The sequence below is a fragment of the Boleophthalmus pectinirostris genome, unplaced genomic scaffold, assembly GCF_026225935.1.
Source record: "Boleophthalmus pectinirostris isolate CB_2022bp ecotype Guang Dong unplaced genomic scaffold, ASM2622593v1 HiC_scaffold_19, whole genome shotgun sequence".
Lineage (NCBI taxonomy): Eukaryota > Metazoa > Chordata > Actinopteri > Gobiiformes > Gobiidae > Boleophthalmus > Boleophthalmus pectinirostris.
The window spans coordinates 7,628,680-7,638,564 of NW_026571140.1; positions in this window are offsets into that span (position 1 = coordinate 7,628,680).

Sequence of the window (9,885 nt, forward strand, 5' to 3'; positions counted from 1 at the left end):
TGGCTGGTGTGACTTATAGACTGGTAAAAAAAATGGTATAACAGACACGTCTAGTATTAGTTTAGTATTGTTTCGTTGTATATTTATGGAGAATCGTCGTAGGATTGTGGGTTGAGCATTGGACAGAATTTTACAACTAACTGCAAAGAAGGGTCAATAGGGCCTGGGAGAGATTGCTAAATTACTTAAACCTGCATGGATGACATCGAGAACTTCTTCAGGCATTGTTTGATGAAGGAACAACGTTATAACACAGTATAGTTGATTTTTCACAATAACCCCTCTTTAAAGCGAGCCATTTGAGTTTAAAAAAAAACAAAGAAAGAAAAGAAAATGTAATGTATTTGCTGCAGTTGTACGAGCCTAACCGCATTACCTCAGGGCTGCTTGTCTGCGTGTAGATGGATTCTCTAGCCCCTCAGCCTCCTCTGCGTCTCTGCTTCTTTGTCCATGCATTTGGCTCTTACACTGTCCTGTTCTGTATTCATGGTCAGTGTGGTCACGCATGAGCACTCTCCCAGCATGCAGCACTGAAAGAATGGAATAGGCTACCCTCACTTTCTCGAAACTATGACTACGGTCGAGGGCAGGGGCCAATGTTCGCCAACACTCAATTTTAGGCTTATGAAATTCCAATGTCTAACTTTTCGTCAGTTTCCATTTCATGTTTTTAAGCATGTGGTACTGTTCAAAAGCGAAAACTCATAATATGTCAAATTAAAGGTGCACTGTGTAACTTTTCAGGTGGAGGGTCTGTGAAATGGTTGGTCTAGAATGTTTCATAGTATGGTATTAAAACTTTCTATCTTCATTGTGACCAAACCAGACCAAGTTACAGGTCAGATCTGTGGAGAGGCGACCCTGTTCGCAATCAGAATACATGTACTGTCCTTAGGTATTTATGAGCTATAAAACTTCCTGTTGTGACTTTTTTCACAACGCTCAGAAGTCCCGACTGGTAAGGCTTGCGGATCTTCCGTTTAATGGTTTTCTGTGGCAAAATGTCTATGGAAATGTCTCCCGTATTTTCCACGAACTTCATAAATCTGCCTCATCACCAAATGTTCAACCAACAAGGTCCACAAATCCACAACTATCAAGGTAAGAAAGATGAAAACTTAAAGGCAAACAATGGCCAGCATTAGCCAGCTACATAAGTAATAAGTAACTTGTTAAGTCAGACTGATTCTAGAATTAAAATTAAAAATTGATTTCATGATATAGACATTGGCATAGATAGATAGATAGATTGATTGATTTGTGTAGTTTGAATGCTACAGATGTTCACAGTTACATGCCTACATGCCATTCAAACTGCACAAATCTATCTATTTATCTATCTATCTATCTATCTATCTATGCCAATATCTATTAGCCAGGCTGGTGCCACCTAGTACCTCCGCTCAATTTCATTTCTCTGCAGCGGCTGGGTCAGGAATCGGAATACACTAGACGGTTTGCAAGAACCCTGGTACCGTCCAATCTGCGAACAGCGGTGAAGCCATGACGTCAAACTCAAGCGCCTGTCTATGTCCCTTTTGTGGTACAGCACAACAGTAAACAAAACAGTTGAGATGGATGCAGACGAAGCCAGACATTCTGTGTTGGCAACGATTCCCGAGATCCAGGATTTAAAGCCTGAACAAAGAGAATGTTTGGTGAATTCTATCAAGGGAACAGATGTTATTGCCCTTCTTCCTACGGGATTTGGCGCATTACATCAAATAGCAGCGACTGGTTAAATAGAAAAAGTACCCGCCTACTGTCGAGCGAACGAATCCTAATGCTGCAAAGTCAGATGGTTTCCATGAAGTGAAACCAGCTGATGATTTTTTTATTTTTTTTTTATTTTAGAAGAATCACTCTGAAGTTAACAAGTTACTTATGTTTTAATCATGGCCATAACATTTGTTGGCCAATGCTAGTCGTTGTTTGCCTTTCTTACCTTGATAGTTGTGGATACATTTTTCATGGAAGAATGTTTATCCTTTGTGGACCTTGCTGGCTAAAAATTTGGAGATGGGGCAGGCAAATTTATAAAGCTGGTGGAGAATAGGCAATACATTTCCACAGACATTTTACCGTAGAAAACCATTAACAGGAAGTTCCACAACCTTACCTGGTGCGACTTACGGACATTGTGAAAAAGGTCTATTACAGGAGGTTTTATAGCTCGAAACACCGAAAGATAATACATGTAAGGTACAGCTATTTAATGTCATATTGTGGAACATTCCAGGCAGAACAATGACATCTCAATGGACTGTCCACCAGAAAAGTTTTACAGTGCACCTTTAACCTGTATCAGCATTGCAGCCGATGTCATCAAAAGTCCCTGGACGGTGATGCTAACATGCTCTGTCTAAGGGTTTGTTAGACTTTAAACTGATATTTTTTTGAGAAAATCTGACCAGAAAGACTACAGAAGTACAAAAGAAAAGAGAGAAGAGCTGATTTTTACCGTTAAACAAGTCCGCCTCAAATAAAATTACGTTGTCAGTCATAATATAGCCAGCTACTTTTTTAATTAGTCACTCTTTTGTGTTGAAAATCAGAATCCTAAAAGGACCATGAACTTTCGTATTAATCACGCACTCCTGAAAATGTGTTCATAAAACCTTTTCTTTTTACAGATGATCTAAAAACTTTCTGTCAGTGTTTGCTAAAAGCTTTTCTGCGGACCGTACTTTTCTCTGATTGGCTACTCTGCCTGTCAGTCATCTGAACTCTGGGAGGTAAGACAAGGGCCCAGATTGCGCATCGATGTACAGAATGAAAAACATGTAGTCTGGCTGGTCAGGCTAGTGCACTCCGGTAACAAAGAGGGAACGTTAACCACTCTGCCACATACAGTCACAATTCAATGGTCCTGTCAAGTCCACAGAGAAGACACATACAAGCCTCTCTCTTCTCCTCCGTCTTATTTTTTTACAGTTTTTATTCTTCTTACACTCCTTTTCTACTAATTTCTGCTCTCTCTCTTCTCTTTTCTCATTCTCTTTCTCTCACGCCCCCTCCCTTCCTTCCTTTCTCTCACTCCGTCTCTATGTCTTCCTCTTTCCTTCTCACTTTCTCTTCTTCTCTCCCCTCTCTCTTCTTTATATTTGTCTCCCTTTCTCTTTCTGCTCTATCTGTCCTCCTCCTCTGTCTCTTTCTCACACTCCATTCCCCCTCCTCCTCTTTTTTTTTCACTTCCTCTCGCACTCTACTTCCCCGCTTCTCACACTCCCTTCCCCATCCACCTTCTCCGTCTCCTTCTCTTCTCCTCACACTCCGTTCCGTTCTCTTACCTCTCTCCCTCTCTCTCTCTCTCTCTCTCTCCGTCTGTCTGTGCTGGCAGCTGCTTGTCTGAGCTGTGAGCCGTGCACACACTCTGGGGTCACACTACGCTGACGGACAGTTTGGCAGAAGAGCACTTTCCTACAGCAGAGGAGCGAGCCTATTTCAAACCGCCGTCAAGACATTTGTCATGTGTAGTCCTACGCTTTACGATTACGACTTTTTAACATTCATCTTTTCTATAACGGCAGCTTTAGGCTACTGCAAACGTGGCACTATTAGATAAATAATTATGCAGTATAATCCAAACCAATCAATCTAAATCACTTTATTTGTCCTCGAGGGGCAATTTAACCCACACTGAGCTTTAAAATACAATAACAGAAAGCTCAACCAACTCTTAGGACCTGCTGACACGACAAGACAAAACAGTTTATCTTAAGTGCCTTTAGTTTAGACGATGACGGCATTTTTGGGGCTTAAAAACACAAAAATCTTAAATTGAATATGCCATAGCGTCTACACTGCCCAAGACGCAAAACTCTGGTCAGATCTGCTCACGTCGCGTACACGTTTACGTCACATACATACAGTACACAGAAACAAACATGTTGGATCGTTTCCATGCGTCGGACCTTCAACCTGCTCTGGCAACTCTAATAAACTTACAGGAGGCATCCCAACAAATGTACAGAATATGCAGAGATTAGTGAACAGAGAAGGTTCTGAAATTATCTCAAATTATTTCAAATTCTGGATTCACCAGTTCGTCGCAGGTGAGCCAGATGGCATGCATACCCAATCGAATTCCACACACTTTCGCGTCACCATATGCACGCAGATTTCCTCCCGAAAACGCTTGTTTAAACGCAGAATAAAACATGAAGATGTGATGCGACACCACTTTTCCTACTTTTATAGCATCAGTGCAGCTCAACAGTCACTAGATCCAGTGTCAGGGCATTTTGAGGTGACTAACAGCCCTCAGGACAAAAGTCTCCCTCCTCGGTATCCTGCAGCATCACAGCAGACACCAGGGGAGCCAGGTGAAGTCTAAGCACTCAACAGAAAAGCCTCGTCTAAACCTTTCTCTCCACTCTGTTGTTTTGGTCAAGTATTTCTTCTGGAAGGTCTTCTGTCATATGCGGTGTAGAAAGACTGTTACATTGTTGTAAAAAGTCTGTGCCATTCAGGAGGTAGCATTTAGGAGATAGTTAGTTCCATGCAAGGTCACCAAGAAAAACAAACTGCTCAAATCACGCAATCCAATCCAAAAGTTTAAGAGCTGCTCAGTGTGTCAGCCAGCCAGCCGCAAGAGCAGCCAACCACAACCATGGAATCCAGTGTAGTGTGCGAACTTTAGAGCCTAACTCACAAATTCACTGTATTCATATCTCATTCAGGAGCCAATATTACTCAGTTAGAGAAGAAATCTATAAAATAATAAATGTTCTAGGATGTCCCAAAATGTACTGGAAAAATATGGATAAAATAAGATCTCAAAAAGTGCACTGTTCAACTTTTATGGTGGGAGGTTTATCATCCGTCTCCGTGATGGAAGTGGTGTTGCTTTGTCTGGAATGTTCCATGGTACGATATTAAACTTAGGCTACGTTTACACTGAAACGAACCACTGTATCACTTTAGTGGAAACGATCTGTGTCAGACATGTCGTTTCTGTGTCCGCAAGCCTTCCCTATCCACACTGCTTTGAGCATATTTGTTTACGTTTTACAGAAACAAAACTTAAAACCACATGGCTCATTTGGATAAACTAAGCGCTCAAAATGCGGTGATGTGGTTCTGCTTCTGTCGGACTAAAAGACACAACTCAGTGGAATATGAGTGTTCTTTCTGTGACAGAGGGGTGTTCTGCTGATGGTGAGTCTGTTCTGTGCTTCTATCACGTTGAAGATGGTTCATGTGAAACTTTTCAGAGATTGTACGTCAGCAGGTCATGCACATAGACCTTTTATATGAATATATTCTAGCCTCTTAGCATCTTGGCGGTGAATTACTTTGAGGCGCATGGACCTACATCGGCGTATCAATGTTATCAAGCGTCCACACTGTGCTGGATCAGATCTGTACTCAGATGAATTCACGGGAGCTGGCGGCATCAAATCGTTCCATCTCTGGAGCCATTTTCAATCGGATTAGTGTGGACAAACAATGAATCTGCAACAAAAGCGACTTGAATATGTACTAGTGTGGACAGGGCCTTACAGTGACAAATGTTTTTTGTTTTTTTTTACTTGTGTCACCTGTTTCCATGGAGATATACACAAGTTTAGTGCCATACCATGAAACATTCAAGGCAAATAAAAGCAACAACATCAGGTGGACCCAGAAAAATTCCATAGTGCAACCTCTCATATGCTTACGCTCTCAGCTGTGCATGAATGTGTCTGTTCCCGTGTGTTGTGTAAGAGGAGCAGGCTGTTCGGGGACAGTAGTGTCTGCAGAGGTGAGGGGACATGCTTTGACTGTGAAGTGGACATTACCATTCACACTGTGTCCCCGGAGGACAGGAGCACACACGGCCGGCAGTAAGAGGCTGTAGTGAGGAGGAAATGTACAACCCCAACCCGATTTTGAGGCAGCTCGCGAGGTTAAAGTGATTATCTGATTAACAGGAAATGTGTGTTAGCATGCTAGTTGTTGTTGTTAGCTTTATCGTCACAGCAAAAGTGTGAGTAATCTCGGGATGCAAAGGGTAAGTCAGGTTACATTCTGCCATCCTGACATTGATGTCTAATTGTCGGAGTGGCGGCATTTCCATTTTTTATCAAACGTCCCTGCACTTTTTTTTTTTTTTCCTTGGTTGGAGTGGCGGCACTTCAGCTTTTTTTTTTTATTTCAACATTCCGTTGTTCTGACATGCAACATAATTATTAATTTGTAGACCTAGTTTAAACCTGGTTTTAGTCCTGTTAACTCCTGGTTTAGACCTTGTTTAGATCTGGTTTTAATCCTGATTTTAGTACTAGTTTAGATCTGGTTTAAACCTGGTTTAGACCTCATTTAGACCTAGTTTAGACCTGATTTTAGTCTGCAAAGTAATTAAGTTGTAGACCTACTTTAAACCTGGTTTTAGTCCTCGTTTAGACCTGGCTTAGATCTGGTTTAGACCTGGTTTAGTTTTGATTTTAGTCCTGGTTTAGACCTGGTTTAGATCTGGTATTAGTCCACAAAGTAATTAAGTTGTAGACCTAGTTTAAACCTGGTTTTAAGCCTAGTATAGACCTGGTTTAGACCTGATTTTAGCCTTGGTTTTAGTCCTGGTTTTAGTTCTAGTTTAGAGGGTTTAGTATAGGCGTATAGGAGGAGGCTCGGTCCATGTGGCGTATACAAAACAAAAAAAGTGACACTCCAAACTATGAGTAGGTTATCAGAATAGTGACATAAAAGGTGTTGAAATGGTGGCACCAAAAAGTGTCAGAATGGGGCATGTCGGAATAGAGGGCTGTCGGAATAACAGAATGTCTAGATGGGAGTCTGTCGGAGTAGCGGTATGTCGGAATAAGGGTTATACCCTGGACCACTGGAAACCATTAAATATACTAGCCCTGTTTTTCAGTTTTTTTAAGACAGTAAAAATCTGATACAGCCCCTTCAAATGGGTAAAGGTGTCTTACTTTCCCTAGAGTCTTCCACAGTATGGCATTCAACTCATCTGTGTCCATAAACACCTTAAATGCCATACTGTGGAACATTCAGACCTTAGAAATATAATTATTCTTTTTATTAATTTCCCATAGAGTTGCATAGACCCCTGTCCTCCATCTGAAATCATGACATCATCTAATTCTACGAAGCCTATTATAGTAATCAGGGTAAAAAATATCGAGACATGTATTACACCAATAAAACAACCTCTAATTATGACGTAACTAAAATCCAAAGAAAGTCAATTGAGCGGAGTAAGTGGACCTTTAATCTTGTGTAATGTGTTATATAAGTGACATTAAGCTCTCACGGCCCACTGCAGCTCCAAGTAAACACAACACAATCCGGTTACGTTTAAGGGACGGCGCTAATATTAACCCTGACTCACTAAATAACAGGATTAACCTCGCTATCGTCACAGACAGGCAGCGTTAGGAGGTAACTAACAACATGGACCCAAAACACACATTCACAAGACTCATTTTGACTGGTAGAGTTACTTTTTCAGTAACTTACAAAAATAAAAGGACTACAAAAGATACCTGGAGGTGTATTTTGCTTCAATCATTCTTGTTTGTTGAATCCTGTTTAAGTAAAAAAAAAAAAAAAAAAACTTATCAGGATTGTTATGTCACAAGTAAATGTCCAGAGGTTTTCATTTCTGCCACCAGTCAGGTACATTATGGTTCTGTTTAGCCTGATTTATCAGCCAGTTTCACTTTGTAGAAACCGTCTGACCATTAGGATTTGTTCGCTTGACGGTAGGCAGGTACTTTTTTAATTTAACCAATCGCTGCTATTTGGTCATGATGTATGTAATGCGTAGGAAGAAGAACAATAACGTGTTTCCCCTTGATAAAATTCACCAAACATTCTCTTTGTTCCAGCTTTAAATCCTCAATCTTGGGAACAGTTGACAACACAGAATGTATGGCTCTTTGCTGATTGGCTGGTGCCCAAACTTGCACTTCTGGGGTTTTTATGAACTCTAGTGTATTCCTATTCCTGATCTAGACGCTGGAGAGAAATGAAATTGAGTGGGGGCACTAGGTGGCACCAGCCTGGCTAAGTTCTATTAGCATGTTGGAATTAAGTTAGTTTTTGTGGGATTTTTAAAATGTAATTCCCACCAGTGCCAGTAGATGGCACAACCTGTAGTAAAGAGAGAGCACCATTATGATATGGTCTCTACTGTCTGAAGATAGTCATTATTTTAAGTTCTAAAACATGAGATGCCAAAGCAAAGGTACTCAAGCGCATGTTTAAACCAGACCAGACTTTTCAGAGCTTTTAATCATGTGATAGTTGTTTCCCCTTCTCATTTACCATCTCGAAGTTTGTGTCATTGTAGTTATTTGGTACAAGTGAAAACAAATCTGTTACTCACTAGTGTGGTCTGGTCCCACTGAGCAGCATAGATTATAACTATAAAAACAATCCAAACAGTGCACAACATGTGTCCTTTTATGTAAAAGTAAAAGTAAGTAAAAGTAAAAGTAAGTCAGAACACAGTACTTGGTCCATTTTACAAAACACATTTTAATATAAGTGAATACATTTTCAGACTATCCGTGCCATCGCTGTGTACATACTTCCACACACAGATTAGAACTGGGTAAACTTGGTCACTGTGTGTTGCCAGATCAAAAGCTGTGCTGCATTTTTCTCAGCTTAACAAGGAGAAAAACAGAAAAGACTGTGTGAACAGCCCATGACCTGACTGTACCCCTCTGCAGAGCAGCTATTAGAGCAGAAACAAGTCATTGTGTGTGGCTTTAGCGACAAGATCCAAGCACAGACTTAAAGGGGCGTGGATATATCGACTTGGGCTTTTAACCATGTCATATTGTTGTCTCATCATCAAAAACGCACAGGTGGGTAGAACTCAGATACATTTACTGCAGTAACTGAGAAGTTTTCAAAAATGATAGTTTTACTCCTAACATATTTTGTAACAATGCTCTTACTTGAGTGTAGGGAATCGAAGTAAGTAAGTAACATTTATTTATAGTGTGTCTTTCACAGAGAAAAAAGATCAAATGCAGAAACACATAAAACACAACATAGTAAGAAAAACTCCAATATTAAAAAATAAATAAATATGCATACGGCAATTAAAACAGATCAGTAAAGAAAGTCTCTAGAGGTGAGTCTTTAAAGAGTTTGAAACAAGATCAAGAGGGAGTGAATTCCGTAATTTAGGTGCCACAGATTCAAATGCTCAGTCAGTCCTTCTTTTGAACTTAATCAGTTGAGCTTTAAGAGCTGCTGGTCAGACCTGAAACTAGGACCTGACTCACATCTGCAGAGAAGGTCAGACAGATGGGGACTGTTCATGAAAAGCTCTGTAAGCTTCACCGGAATTTTGCAATCGATTCTGTGCTGAATGGAGTGAAAGAATGGAGTGTTTTCTCCTTTCTATCCTCATGGAGACCAAACCAGACCAAGGTACAAGTCAGATCTGTGGAGAGGCAACCCAGCTCACAGTCAGAATACTTGTATTTCTAGATATTTTTTGAGCTATAAAACCACTTGTAATTGAATAAATGTAAGGTAGAACAAATGCCATACTGTGGAACATTCCAGGCAGAGCTATGACACATCCATAGAAACAAGCAGGTGACAGATAGCCAGGCTAGCGCCACCTAGTGCCTCTGCTCAATTTCATTTCTCTCCAGCAACTAGGTCAGGAATCAGAATACACTAGACAGTTCGCAAAAACCCCGGAAGTACAAGTTCGGGCACCAGCCAATCAGAGAAGAGCCGTATATTCTGTGTTGCCAACGATTCCCGAGATCAAAGATTTAAAGCTGGAACAAAGAGAATGTTTGGTGAATTTCATCAACGGGAAATTACGTTATTCCTACGGGATTTGGGAAAAGCTTAATACACTAGTTAGCCCTGTTAGTGGCACATTACATATGTGACGACCAAATA